The sequence below is a fragment of the Macrotis lagotis genome, chromosome 6, assembly GCF_037893015.1.
Source record: "Macrotis lagotis isolate mMagLag1 chromosome 6, bilby.v1.9.chrom.fasta, whole genome shotgun sequence".
In the NCBI taxonomy this organism is placed as follows: domain Eukaryota; kingdom Metazoa; phylum Chordata; class Mammalia; order Peramelemorphia; family Peramelidae; genus Macrotis; species Macrotis lagotis.
The window spans coordinates 50,486,217-50,501,820 of NC_133663.1; the positions used below are offsets into that span (position 1 = coordinate 50,486,217).

Sequence of the window (15,604 nt, forward strand, 5' to 3'; positions counted from 1 at the left end):
AAAGAATATTCTCAATCTTCCTGTAGATCAATTTTATAAAGGTGGAAAAATATTGCTATTCTTTTTATCAACTTTTTAGGGAAGAAAGATTCATAATAATAAGGTATCTAACTTTTTAAAAAAATTTCCACGCATTTGACAGTCTATCTTTTTTTCAGGTATCATGAAAATTGATCTGTGACAAAAAATGCAGATTTATTATTTTGACTTAATATCCAGTGTTCATAATAGTCTACCTTATATTTGTATTGATAATTACACATTATATTTCAGTCGATCAATATTTATTGTTTCCTATGCTCCAAGTACTGTGTTCAGTACAAGAGATCAAAACGGGTTAAATGAATTAAGCCCAGACTTTTTTTTTTAAGTGAAGCCTTTATACTATGCTACTTTATCATAAATTGAACACAGGGAAACAAGGAGGGAAACAATGTGGCTGACTTGAAGACAGATGATATCTGGTCCTTGCCCTTATGGATATTAGGATAAATAAGGTATGTAAGGCAAAAACAGCCACAAGCAAAATAAGAACTTATCATTTTAAGTGGCATAGTAGTAGTTTCTAGATGGGATTATTCAAAAAGTTTTTATGAGGAGCAGCTAGATGTTGCAGTAGATAGAGCACTGGCCCTAGAGTTAGGAGGACCTGAGTTCAAATCCAGCCTCAGACACATTAATTACCCAGCTGTAACAAGGGGGTGATGATCAACTTTGATGGACTGCTCAATCCATCAGTGCAACACTTAGGAACAATTTGGGGCTGTCCGTGATGGAGAATACCACCTGTATCCAGATAAAAGAGCCATGGGGTTTGAACAAAAACCAAAGACTGTTACCTTTAATTTAGGAAAAAAACACTGATATTTTATTGTTTGATCTTGATATCTCTTTTACTTTATGGTTCTTCCTTAAGGATATGATTTCTCCCTCATCACATTCAATTTGGATCAATGCATACCATGGAAACAATGTAAAGACTGGCAAGTTGCCTTCTGTGGAGGGGGGGGGAAGAGAAGTAAGATTAGGGGGAAAATTGTAAAACTCAAAATAAATAAAATCTTTTAAAAAATAAGAATTACCTAGCTGTGTGACCTTGGACAAGTCACTTAACCCCATTGACTTGAAAAAAACAATCAAAAAGTCTTTATGAAAGAACTAGATTTTGAATGTATGGATCTGTTTTTTGTTGTGTCATTTAGTTTAAAGATAATTATGATTTTTTTAACAAAAAATTTATTCCTTGTTTTATTCTTGCACATAACAGGACACATTAAATTTGAGCCTATTATAATTTAAATTCTAATTTGAAAAATGACTGAAGATAAATGACTTGAAAGTCATCTTTTTTATACTCTGCCACATTTATCTCCTCAAGATGCCATATTTCTGTCATTAACTTCATAAAACTTTGGTGACTTGCCATTACCTGTAAGATAAAAAACCCCACTACTTATCTACTCCTTAAGATCTTTCAATATCTTGCTTCAAAAGCATTGCTCTGGTTCTAAAGGATTCCAGTCCTGCTTCTCATAAATTACTACTCGCATGACCTTGGATCAGTTGCTTAACATGCTGGGACCTTAGTTTTCTCATCTGTTCATTGAGGACATTTGACAAAATGACCTCTTCCCCTATCAGATTTATCCTATGATCTTTGATCTCTCACACAAAGTTCATCAAAAATAGACTCCAGGGTTTACCTAAACTCAGTATGCTTTTTCACCTCCACCTGTGAGATGTGTCTCATGTCTATAATATACTCCTTCTGCATTATTCCTTATATACTCCTTACCCTTGAAAGACCAATGTCAGATGCCACCTTGGCCTTGACTTTTCTAAGTCTTCTTTCTTCTTAAATGATCCTAGTTCACCTTTGTCTTATTTGCCATCCCCCCCCCCATAGAAAGCAAACTCTTTGAGGGAAGGATGGTGCCAGATGTTTAATTTTGTTCTAGTTTCTAGCACATGGCAAAGAAAGTATAGAATTCTATTGAATACTTTTGGATTATGCTGAGACATGTTCTTTTAAAATCTTAGTTAAGCGACCCTTTGTCCAAAAGAAAGAAATAATAAATAACCTCCCAGTCATAATAAACAGCATAAAGATAAAATTTCCATTTTGTGGATATGAAGTCTAAATTCTTGAAAAGTATGCGCGCACACATATTTTTAAATATGTAACCTGTATTTATAAGCACATATATAATTATATAGACATATACATATGCAGGCGCATCTATGTATACTTTCAAATTGTGTGCTTTCAAATTGTCCAACTTCAATAAGGGAGAAAGTATCACTTGTGATCTTTATCAGAGCATCAACCTCATTTCATTCACTTGGAGGTACAACTCTAAAACAATGATAACTGCATTTATGCCTGTAATAGCAAGAACTCAACACCATCTTCCAAATTTTTAGCCCTAGTACTATAAAATGCCACAAGATGGCAACAGTGCTCCATTAAAGTGTTTTTTTAAATTTTTTTTTCTTTCTGTACATGACTGTTTATGTGTCTTTACCTCAATTTCTCATTATATTAATACTTTGGTCTCTCTTTTCATCACCTCATTTCCTTTTCTCTCTCTTTTCTCCTTCCTTTTCTTGTCCCTTCCTTTCCTACATAATCTTTTATCATAGAATAGCATTAAGAACAGAAAATTTTTATTTATCATCATTCAGGAAGCATATGATATAACTAAACTAAAACATTTTTAGTTATATGGTATTTTTAAATAACCATTTTAATGGGTGCTTATTCACATTACCTCTTCTATCATACACTGAAAATAATTTAATTTTATTGACAGTTCAGTTCCCCCATTATAAATATTCATTATTATATCTTCCTGTGCTACATTGATACTTTAGATGTCTATGAAGGATTGTTAAGACTATTTGTTCCTATGCTAAATTTCCCCAAAGTTCAGTACTTTAAAAAATAAATTATTGAGAGATACACACCCATAAATATATATTTATGGTTGTATATACACACACAAACACATATACACACACATGCTCACATATATTCTTTCTTCTCTTTCAGTATCAGGCTAAAATCTTTATCTAAGCAAATAGAACAACTTTTATTGTTTTCTGCTATTGTTTAATCATGTCAATTGTAACTCTTAATGATCCAGTTTGGGATTTTCTTAGCAAAGGTATTGGTTGCTATTTCCTTCTGTAGCTCATTTTATAGAGGAGAAACTGAGGCAAAGTTGAATGACTTCCTCAGAAACATAGGTCACATTGGATCTCAGATATTTTTGACCCCAAGACTCTCTCTCCACTTCCCTACCTAAATGTCAACCAAGTCACCTATCGATTGTGGACGATATGGATGATTTTATTTAAATTCCCTTTTATGTATGTGAAACTTCAATCACTAAAAATCTTGTTGAAATGATATGTACAATTTAATGTTTGATTATGATACTAAATAGGACAAGCAGGTCTTATCTTACCTTCATCCAGTACATAGACCTAGAGCAGGCTTTTCAAATGAAACATGACTTAGAACATGAGATGACTAGGTGCATTAGAGCTGACTGCATTGCATCTTGGACTCTGTGCTATGATTTTAACTCCCTAAAAAACTCTCAAACAAGAGTTTTCTGGCACAAAATCTATCTTTTTTAAAAATACATGCTCTCCCTACACTTAAAATGTATGCATGATGCATATGTTTACAAAATATAGAACACCAAATCTGTGAAGATTCAAAGTCATATTGTCATTAATGACCTTGGAAGCACAGGAAGTAGATGTAATGAACATGGGCTCTCTCTGACTGCAAAGCCTGTACTACTTCCACATCACTATTGTCATCATTATCATTATCATCATCATCATCACCACTCATCCATCGCTCATCCATCTACCAACTATCATCACCCACTCATGAGCATCCATCTTCATTTTGTGACTGCTCATGAAATAAACTCTGTATTTATACAATTAAAAGGGTTTATCTTTTTTCTCCAAAGAAAACAAAGATATGAAGGTAAATTAGAAACTAGAAAAGATCATGGAGTATGCCCATCCAACTTTAGAGGGTAGCATATATTTACATGTCACAGAAGTGATTAGAACATATGGGGCCCTAAACAACTCACTGCAGGATAAAGAAAGAAACAGCAGGAGAAAAAATAGAAACAATTATGCTAATTAAAGTGATATTAAAAGATAGCTAAATTCACATTAAATGAAATTATCTTTCTTCACAAGAATATTTCTAGAAACACATTTCCTTCTTCTAGAAAGATAAGTGAATAAGAAACTATGAATAAGAAATATTGTCTATATCATGAAATGGAATTTTGATTGTAGTTTTGCTTAACAATGTTTTTCATTAGAAGGAAGATTTTTTTCTGTTTTTTTTTTTGAGAAGGGGAGAGGAGAGAAAGAAATTTTTTCCCAGAAAGATTTTGATATAAAAATAAGAAGGCATAAATATAACTTTAAAATAGTCTAGATGATTTCCAAGGTCCCTTCTAGTTTTAAAAATATAATTGTTAAATCAAGAATTTTAGAAGAGAAAATTGAGGGCAGCCTGGCAGAAACCTGTAAACTGCATAGTTTCAAATTTAATAATTTCCAGTATTCTAAAACTCTTTACAATTTCCAAAGAATTTTGCAAATATTTCATTTTGTTTATATTATTTTATTATCTCCCATAAATGAGGAAATGGAGAGAAAGTAGAGGGTGACTAAGTAGTCTGGGATCACAACTTTTAAGTGTCCAAGATAGGATTTGAACTTTGGACCTCCTAATTCTATACACTCAGCACACTATCCACTGCACTCCACCCTACCTCCCCAAACAATCTAACTGTGCTTCCCCTGCAAAGTTTGCCTTTTGAATATTTATACTTAAAATTTTACTGCTAGACTCATAAACTTTAATGATCTCTTTGAAGGAAGGCACATATTTAGGTGATTTTTTGTTTGTTTTTGAGGCAAATTAAATGTTCCCTTCTAAGAAAAGTTATGTTTGTCTCAAATTTTCCTGGCTACCAATTTTCATGTAACACCTTAAAAAGCAAAATGCATTAAATCAGAATTATCTCCCTTCATCTTTCAAGGTAATTTTATTTCTGAAACTGGCAAATGCTATGAACAAATGGATTAAAATAAACCAATAAGAATTTGATATGGGTAGGGGGAATCAACAACATTGAACTTAAAATCGGAAGACGTGATTCACTTTGAAAATCTGTAATTCCTTAGTAATCTGACCATGGACTTGTCATTCAGATGTCCTCATCTGAAAATTATGAATAATAATGCTTGCAGTGTATGCCTGGATTATCATGGTGGATGGAAGGAGGACTGGTTTTGAAGTCAGATTACTCAGATTCAAATTCTTGCTCTGCTGCTTATCATATCTTAGGGAAATCACTTATATGCTCTGGGATTTATATTCCTTATCTGTTAAATATGGAATTAGAGTAAATGATCTCTAAGGTCCCTCAGTTATGTCTATGATCCTATAATGGAAAGAGGAAAATGTAATTTTAAAGGGAAATAGGTTATTTATGTAGGAAAGAGAAAAATAACAAATGGGTGGAGATAGTGTTACCCTGGTACCCCTACAGTGGAAAAAGACTAAAAGAAAAACTTCCAATGCATTATATTGCACTTTGATCTTTACATAGCACTTTAAAATATCATCTCATCCTATTCTGATTGGAACTCTGAAGAATGGTCGCTATTATAATCATTTCAATTTTACTGCTAAGGAAAATAAGACTGACAGAGAATAAGTGACTTGCCCAAGGTCACACAACTAGTTAGAGGCAGGGTTTGAATTCAGGTCTCTTTGATTCCACACTCAGTATTTTACACTAAGCCACCTAATAGGGGGATTTACAAGAGAACATGGACAAGCATATTATATGATGAAAAGACATGGTTGATTAGAAATCTTCATTGCAGAAACACATAGTCACAGGGTGGGATCATAGTGTTGAAACATGGTTTATTTAAAAATAATAGAACAAACAAAAACTAAAACTAATGTATCATAGACTTATAGAGTTTTAGAGATTACCAAATCCTACCCTATTATTTTGCCAATGAAGATGAGGCAAAAGAGGAAAAGGATAGCATACTATAGAAAGAACTTAAGGACTTTATAGAGAACTGAATGTAGAGATGTGAGAAAATGTGATTGGAAAGGTAATGTTTTGTTTTTATTTTTGCATGGGATTTATTGACTAGCTCTTGGAAATTTATTTGCTTTTACCATTCAACGTATCCCCAGATTTGCCATTCATTTCTTTGGCACTCACACAAATCTAAATGTAAAAATAATACTGATAGGATAGTCCTGTATAAGAAATAACCCTAGAGACTTGCCTTCAGCAACATGTTCAACTATGTGACCCTCTAATTTTGAGTCTCTGTAGCATCTTCTCTGGATTATCTCCAATCCACATGTTCAATGATGACTCCTTAGTGGCAGTTCCCTCAGGGTCCTATCGTTAGAACATTGAAGGACCAGAGTTTCTAATATTTTTTTTTCTCAGAATCTTCCATATGATCCTCTCCCCTCAAAGAGAAAGGACAGAGTTAACAAAAATAGTTCAATCTAGGGACTAACATTATCATCTGTGCATGGTCCCTAAGGAGAGTAGGTTCAAATGTGATATTCATCTGATGATAATATGGGGATGAGGGTACATGACTGATTCCTAGCTTGGCCTCCTGAAGAATCTCTATCAGTTTTACTTTGGAGCAGGACATCTCAATGAATGAGTTGCTCTTTTGCTTAGTTGAGTTGATTGCTTTCAACATATTATGTTGTCTTGACTTATGGCTTACTACAATGACTGTCACATAGTAGGTACTTTATAAATGTCTATTGGTAAGTGTTTGATGGCTCACTACATTGATAGAATGGGTGAAATAAGTCACATGGAAACTATTTTGATTCTTCTCTAGATTTAGATTCTGCTGCTGCCAGCTCCCTTGATTTCTGCTACCATCTCTAATTACTAAAGGACTCTCTTGTGACTTTTCCAGCATTTCAAAACCCAAAAAGTCAAAATCCAGTAATTGTATCTCCAGATAAACATTAAGGTAAGATTTTGGGAAGAATAAATACCAGACAACAAAAACCCCCGACTCAAACCAAACTAAAATAGTAATATCTTGCTTTGCAGATATTTGGCACCTGTGAAGGAGCTTAGGATAGGGTTTATTGTTGCTTTTCAATAATGACTCCCTCCTCCTCTGACATTATAAAATAGACTTCTAACATGAAAGCCACCAGGGAAAAGAGAGAGTAATAGGGTTCACTAACAATATTAATATATATATTCTAAGTTCCAGAAAAATGTCTCCTGTATCTGAAAGCCTTCTGCTTCATCAACCAACCAGAAGATTTTATTTTTCTTCACAATATGAGTCCTTTTGTCACTCAAGTCCGAAAACGCTCTCATCAACTCTCCACTGAAACCAAGCAGGAATTATTGAACATGGACAAAATGGGAGGGAAAGACCCTTTTTTTTTATTCACACCTAGAAGCAAGTCTTTGGCAAGCTTCCTTTGATTTGCCTAGGTGGATAGGTGAGCACATTTCTAATCTAGAATAATATATTTCTAATCTGGTCCTAGTTGAGAAATTACATAAATAATTCTATCAAAATTATATCTTTTTTTTCAAAACTATATCTAAAGTACCAATTAATAGACTCAGAGTAAGACCTAGGGGACCTCTGCTCTGAACAAAGAGAATGACTTTATGAAATATATTTTAGATATTTAGATAGTTCTTAATCTTTGTTATTGAGGGATAAGAAATACTTTCATATTTCTTCATTTATTATTTTTAAAGAGTTTCTATTCTTAATTTTAAACATTAAATATCTTTTAGAAAAAAACATAAAGATTTTTTAACTTACATGATTAATTTTGTTCATGGAGGGGCAATCGTGTGAAGGATAATGGCCAGACATATGATGAAAGTTGATAGGATGCAACACAATAATGCATAATGTTGGAAACCCAGGTGACCAGAAAGAGGAGAAAAGTTTGTAAAAAAGAGTAAGTGTTAGCTATTAGACACTCAGGGTGAATGAATGCTATTTTTAAAAGATCAAGATAAGAAATATCATTCATTGGGGTGGCTAGGTTGCATAGTGGTTAAAGCACCTGCCCTGGAGTCCAGAGTACCTGGGTTCAAATCCGATCTCAGACACTTAATAATTACCTAGCTATGTGGCCTTGGGCAAGCCACTTAACCCCATTTGCCTTGCAAAAACCTAAAAAAAATATATCATTAAGGTACTTCTCAGGCTCCATTTGGTGAATGTAGAGGACATAGATGAAAGTTTCCTAGGATGAATGGGCGTCATTGGAAAGAGTCCCCACCTTGATGAAATGACAAGGTCATTACTACTAAAGTGAGGGATGGGTAGATAAGTCAATGATCTTTGACAAAGTAAAGGTTCATTCTATGCAGCTGGAATGTCTGTTCATGCAGTAGTTGATCCTTCAGTATTTGTTAAAATACTGGAAAATTTGCTGCCATCAGGTTTAAATGACAAGGTAGACCTTTGTGAGGGAAGAGAGTTTTTAAAATAAATATTCTTTTCTGTCCTATTAACTAGTACAATGTCTTATACATATTAGAGACTTAATAAAGGTTGAAATAAATGCCCAAATCAACATGACAATTTGCCTAACTCTAATAATAAAAAGAACCAAAAAAGGTAGAAGCATTACTCATGTTTAGCACAAGTGCTCCTGGGACCAATGTAAAAATGACTTGAATGTACCTAATTATAGCAGCCTTATCTGCAGTGGCATTAATGCATGTCTTCCTTGGTGTAGATTTAGAATTTTAAAGTTGTGAAATGTTGAGAAAAACCTGAAGATGCTCACATGCCCTTATTATTCCTTTACCTAGAAGCTTGCTGTCCTTGGACTAGGGATTAGCATATTTCATATCTTAGCCATCCAATCCAGCTCCAAACCAGCTGCTCAAAGCATTGGTTTTATTTCAGTGTTCAGCACAATTTGATGTCTTTGTTGTTTTTGTACTCTGAGAAAGGTTGTCAGTTTCGTTGAAGGGAAGTTGGTAACTCGTCAAAATGTAAAAACTGACTGCACTTCCCCAGCCCCAGTTCATATCCTTTTTCCAGTTTTTACTCATGCTTATTAAATACAGGATCAATGACTTTCAAATTCTAGGGACTTCATGCTTCAAAGCTACACTGAAGTTGCCTCAGTGTCTATGCTAACTAAGCAAAAGGAACAGATGTTTTATGGAGCTCTCCATCAGATGTCACATTATTTCCATAACAGCCATTGTACCATGAGGTAAGAAGTACACTAAAATTAGATTTTTTAATTTGAAAGGAAAGAAATTTTGACAGTAAATATACTGTACAAGTCACAAAGGCAGAACGGGAAAGGGCCTCATCTTTTAGCAAGGCTTGTACAGTGTCCGTCATCGCTGGCATTTTACAAGATTAACTGGGAGGGTAATTATAATGAAATCTTGACTTTGTTCTTTCACTCATAAGAGAGATTAAAGAATTCTTCATTGTTGGACCAGAAAAAAAGACAGGTGCCAGTTCTGTAGCTAGAATGAGGAATAATTGGCATCTATATAACATGAAGAGATTTAGAAGAACCTCAGTGTGTTGGATACATGCCCTGCATAACATCTATTGGAAGGCATGGACATGTGTTGTCCAGAATGTGATTGAAGGGAAGACTGAAATAATTGATTAAGTTACATACAAGGTAGGCAGTCCTTGATCTCAAGAATATCACATTCTAGAAGATTTTGGCTGAAGGACCCATTGTCCTTATAGGGCACAACAGCTGAAGAATGATAATGCATCAGATTTAATGCCTTTGCACTGATAAAATCATATCAACTTTTCATGCTGAATCACTTGACAATGTTAAAAAGAAAGAATCTAGAAACATTAGCCAGGCCATATTTACCTAGAGACTGCCTCTTAAAATGACAGTTGGGAAGACAGAGTAGGGAGCAGGACTGGTGATGTAGGGGGTGCCTCCATTTCCAAGGGTACTTGGACATTCCCACTTGCAGTTAGTCAGCAGTTGGCATTGGTGGTGGTAAGGAAGGTAAGCCCCTTCTCCACAATGATTTTTCCCTTATAGAAAGTTGTAAATCTTGAACTGAAGCAGAGCCTATATTCTGCAGGGCACTGTCATTACCCAGACACTTGAGCTCAGAGTTCAGTCCTATGGGAGTGAGTCTTTTGGGAGGTGATGTTTGAGCTGTTGATGATTGTCCTGGAATGTGCTGCTTCCTGTCTCTCCCACAGCTCGACTGGCATAGATACTAGGTGTCATTTGATTAGCAGTGTATTAGCATGGTAGGAGCCATCTCCAGAAGAGTTGGTCCATGGATGTTGGCTAAAAGGAAAGCAGGACTGGTAGTTTAGAAGACAGGGAACTACTATTTCCAAAGCTTTTCATTTCAGGATCCTGGGATATCTCCATCCCCTCTAAGGCAAAAAGGTGATGATAGTGGTTTGACTTGTTTGGTAGTAACTACTTATTCCAACCTCAAAGTGATTTATACTACTTTACTATTATGAAGTAGATAATGGTAAAAGTATTATGCCTGGGGCTAGGAAGAGCTGAGTTTTCATCTACCTACACTCAGTTGCTAGCTGTGTGACAATGGGACTTAGAAAAGTCATTTTTTCTGTTTTTCTCAGGTTCTTCAGGTATGATATCAAATGGGATAATATATTTAAATATATCTGATACATAATAGGTGTGACATAAATTATCTTGCCTTCCCTTCCCTCATTGAATAAATGAGAGGGTTGTGATCTTTGTTGTAGGAAGGAATGCCAGCACAGAACCCCAAAGTATACAAGACAGTTGTTTTATGACAACAACTTTCTTCTCAGAGGGATTATGAATGATTTTTACAAGCAACCAGAGTGCAGGTGAATTTTATTGTTGAATATAGTCTCAGCTTGATCTGCATTTGAGAAGATAGTGAAGAAAAGAATCTCCAGGGTAAAAATAAATACAATGAAATAGCAAATAAATAAATAAATTCAAGATAATTAAAAGGAAAAAACACACTGAAAACACATCCCTAAGTAATTCTCACCTAAGTAAAATTACATCCAAGTTTCATGTAAACATCTCCCAAGCTCCTGACCCCTTGTAGAGGTACTTTCAACAATTTTCTATTGCTATTTTCCAACTTCATTGCTCAATTCAAACTGTGAGACTTCACTAGGGCAGGAAGATGATGGTGGGCTTACAAAGGCAATCCTGGCAGAGGGCAGTTTCTGGCAGAAACAACAAGCCTGGGAGGGCTTTACTTAGGGACCTGGCTTTATACCTATCATCTGAAAAATAGCTTAGTTTAGCTTGAAGACTCATCAATTTGATTATAGGGCAAGATATGTCTTCACGGTAGCAACTCTTAAAGAAGTTGATTGAATGTTAGAGTTGTTTTCATCTCTGTGTCTGTAGAAATAGCTATATGGAAGGAAATACTGTCAATCAACCAATCAGTGAATATTAATCAAATAAATGCTTTCCATGTGTCAGACATAGTGTTAGGCCCTGGGGATACAAATGCGAAGAAAAAAACAATCTTCCTTTTCACATTCTAAAGGAGGAGACAAGTATTATCATACTGGTAAAATCACAGAACCTTGACCTATTGAATTCATTTGAAAAAGAAAGCAATTTATTGGATCCAAATTTTTTTCTCCCTATATTTATTTGCTAGAACTCTATGATTTCTAGATTTTTGTTTATTTAACTTCATGGAAATATTTTCTTTATGAGACCCGTGTTTTCTTCATAACATCTTATATCAGATACTCTGAAGGATCCTTTGTGTTAATTTGTAAATTTGTGTTAGGTCAGTAATAGAAAGCACTATGTAAAATGATACCACCCAGCATTTTTTTTAAGTGCCTAATACTTTCAAGGAATTGTGATAGAGCTTGGGGATGCAAAATAAAGTAAAATTGAAATATAACAAAACAGTCATAAAATAGCCTTAGCCATCAAGAGACTTGCCTTTGCCTAGGGATATTAAGCCAAGCAAATTGATTAAGATATAGATGACTTTGAAGAGAAAGGAACAACTAAAAAATTTAGGAAAAGCTGTATCTATAGTTATCAAAAGTGCATAAATACTAATCCTTTGAGTCAATGCTCCTCACTATAAAAGCATATTTTAAAGAGTTCCCCTCTGCCTTTTATATCCAATGAGATTTCATACATTCAGTACATTCATGGCCTTTTTCTTGCAAATAAAACAATTAATAAATCAACTGGCCAAACAACTTCTAGGTTGTACAATTTTACCTCAATAGATCTAACTTATTTTTTAGCACTTAGGAACCAAACAATGCGTAAATCACTGGTTAGAAAAGCAATATTCCCAAACTTGGTTCTTTTGTAGTCTGACAGTCTAATTTGTTTCAATGAAACACAATGATTTCTCATAAAACTCACATAACTGAAAAACTATATTTGTGTAGCATTCACCTTCTGATCAATAATGAATTACCTTGAATGAAGTCAGGGACACAACACAATATAAGCCTTGCATTACATTCTGATAAGGGTAAAGATTTGTTGTTTGCAAGTGCATCTATTCATATCTTGAAGGTCGACATTGGCATCAGCCATTTAAAATGTAGTATTTCTAGATAGATGAGTTGTCCTTCATTTTCAGAGTTGCCAGGTGTTATCTCTTTATGAAGAAGTGATTGAAAGACCAATATGGGATCTCATAAAAACTGACCTTGGGATTACTTCTAACCATTATGCAAATTCAATACCATTGTTAGAGTATCTTTGGTAAAAAAAAAATCATCTCCATTCCTGGTAGCTGTTCACAAAAGGATTCTGGGTTACTTTAGTTTTCTCTTTCTTGTTGACTTTTAGATAATCACAATGAATAAACTTCTGGACATGGAATCTGGAAACTTAAGGGCAAGTTTTGACTCAGCTATGTATCCTGGGAAAGTTAATTAACTTAGTTGCCTTTTACTTTTCTGAAAAATTGTGAGATTTGATATTTCTTCTCTCTTCCTATTCCAAATGTATAATGCTATGATGCTACTCATAGCATTTAAAATGATTTTTTACAATTAGCAAGGATTAATTTTCTCTCTTTTCTATCACTTTCCAAAAACAAAACAAAACAAAATTCACATAATAAATACATCTAGTCAAAGCAAAGCAAAATCTCTTATTAGTCATGTTGCAAAATTTTTGTCATTCTGCATTCTTAGTCCATCAGTATTCTTTTCAGGAAAGCATTAGTATTCTTCATTATCAGTTCTATCCAATCTTGATTAATCATTATGTTAAACAAATGTTTCATTTTTTAAATGATTTTCTTACAATGTTATTATTATTATAGTATAGATTATTTTCCTGCTTCTACTCAATTCATTTTTAACTCATTCACAAAATCCTTTCAAGTTTCTCTTAAATTTTCTCCATCATTTCTAAATTATAGGAATGGGGGAGAGGAAGAGGGAGGCAAGAATCATTTTTCAGACATGGATTAGAAAATACTTTAAGACCAAATAATAGCAACTAGAGAGAATAACATAACATAAAAGTGGCAACTTTGATTGCATAATGTTTTACAAATTTCTTATACAAGGAAAAATAATGCAGCTAACATCTTAAGAGAAAAGATAAACTGGGGGAAAGTTATTGCACAAATTTCTGTAATAGAAGTTTTATTTCCAAAATGTATAAGTGACTTATTCAAGGATATAGGAGTAAGAGCTATTCCCCAACTGATCAATGATCAAAGGATATGATCAGGTAGTTTGCAAAGAAAGTAATGCAAACTATAAGTATAGAAAAATATTAGTGATCATAGTGCTTTAATTAGAAATATGTTCTAGATGGGTGAAGGTACATTATCATGTCAGATTTTCCAAGTCCCTTTTCAGGGAACTGAATTAGCTACTATAAAAACAAAGAAAAGCAAAAAAGTCACTGATTTCAGGGAACTTAGATGTCTGCTTCATTCCTTTGGTCACAAACATAGTTTTGAGGGTAAAACTGTGATTACTCAAGATATTATCCCACCTTGATTCCCATATTATTGGTTCTTCTTTTCATGTCTTAATGTTGATTCCTAAGGTTTCAATAAACTCCCCATTTTGTTTTTGCCTATTGAAATATTTCTTCTTTTGAAATTTAGCTCATATATCTCTTCTTGGTTTCTCTCTCTCTCTCTCTCTCTCTCTCTCTCTCTCTCTCTCATTATGCCAATTAAAGGTGATCTTTCCCTCTTGTCAACTCTTAAAATCACTTTAATCACTCCTATCCTTTGAGCTTATCACATTTTCCCTGTTGCACAATTGCTTGTGTTCATTTCTTTTCCCATTTATAGATTAAAAGTTTCTCAAAAGTAGATGCTATATTTTATTTCATCTTTATATTTTCAAATATCTTGAGTATTACTGATAATTAAGAAAATAGTTGATGTGGATTATAATCTAGTAGGTAAGATAGAATTCATAAAAATAAATCTATAATATTAAGAGTGGAATCAAGACAGCAGAATATTAATAAGAAATATATAGCTCATTTCTTCAACAGAATCTCTCCTTGAAGATTTAGAAATAGCATCAGACCCTATCTTGATGTGGAATTACAAGAAAAAAAAATTGCATTGTGTCACTTTTCCTTCCTAGGTTGGCAATAGTGAGATAGACCCATAGGTCTAAGAACTCTGAAATGCAGTTTTATCCAGCGTATTCTACCTCCGAGGATTGAAAAAGGATGAAAACTCTACCCAAATTAGAGTCAATAACAAGCAATAAGACTCATATTAAATGAGGCACAATTGCAGGCACAATTACAAACTTACAACTTTGTTACTCGTTATCTAGTTCTAAGTCATCAATACTGGTAGATAGAGGAAGGGTCCTTTACCTAGGGTTGGTGATGCCAGGTAAGATTTAATTTGGTATCTTGGCTTTATACTGTACAAAGAGCAAGTTCAGCAGTAAGTGAGAGATTTATGACTCTAATCCCAAGACTAGAACAAGGTCTTGGCTCCAACCTTGAGCCTAGTTATAAGCCTACAGAGAAATAATCAGGGCAGGATTCCAACCAAAAGGCAACTTCTACAGAAACTTGAAGACTTTCCAAGATGACTAATAGAGACTGAATTTAACAGTAATTTGCTCAAAATTACCAAGCAGGGTCAGGTCTCAAGAGTGCTGCACACACTTAAATTTGGATAAGCTTAGGATAACAAGGCAATGATTAAACTTTGCCCTGGATCATATCACTTTTGGAGAACTGAAAGCTAGTAGAACCCTGCCATAAGTTGTGCCTGAATCCCTGGGAACAACACAAATACTCAGGACATCAAGAAAGAAGCAGAAGTATCCAAGAGCACAAAAGTAAAATCCAGATAGTCAACCCAGGAGTGCACAAAGACCAACCCTAATAGAAACATCTAAAGTCAAGAATTTTGAAAGAATGAACAAGCAAAAAAAATATATCATAAGTAGATATTATGGTAACTGTGTTGTCCAAGACATTCAGTCAGAAGAAAACAGCTACAAAACATTTCAAGGCAAA

The 15,604-nt window shown here is 34.1% G+C and overlaps 1 long non-coding RNA gene across 1 annotated transcript in view; it reads left to right on the forward strand.

Moving 5' to 3' along the window:
* LOC141490828 (uncharacterized) overlaps positions 1-7,224 on the forward strand; it is a 67,765-nt gene extending 60,541 nt beyond the window's left edge. The window contains exon 3 of the long non-coding RNA XR_012469363.1: positions 6,952-7,224. This is a non-coding gene — a long non-coding RNA (uncharacterized LOC141490828). The remainder of the gene's footprint in view (positions 1-6,951) is intronic.
* The last annotated feature ends 8,380 nt before the right edge of the window (positions 7,225-15,604 follow it).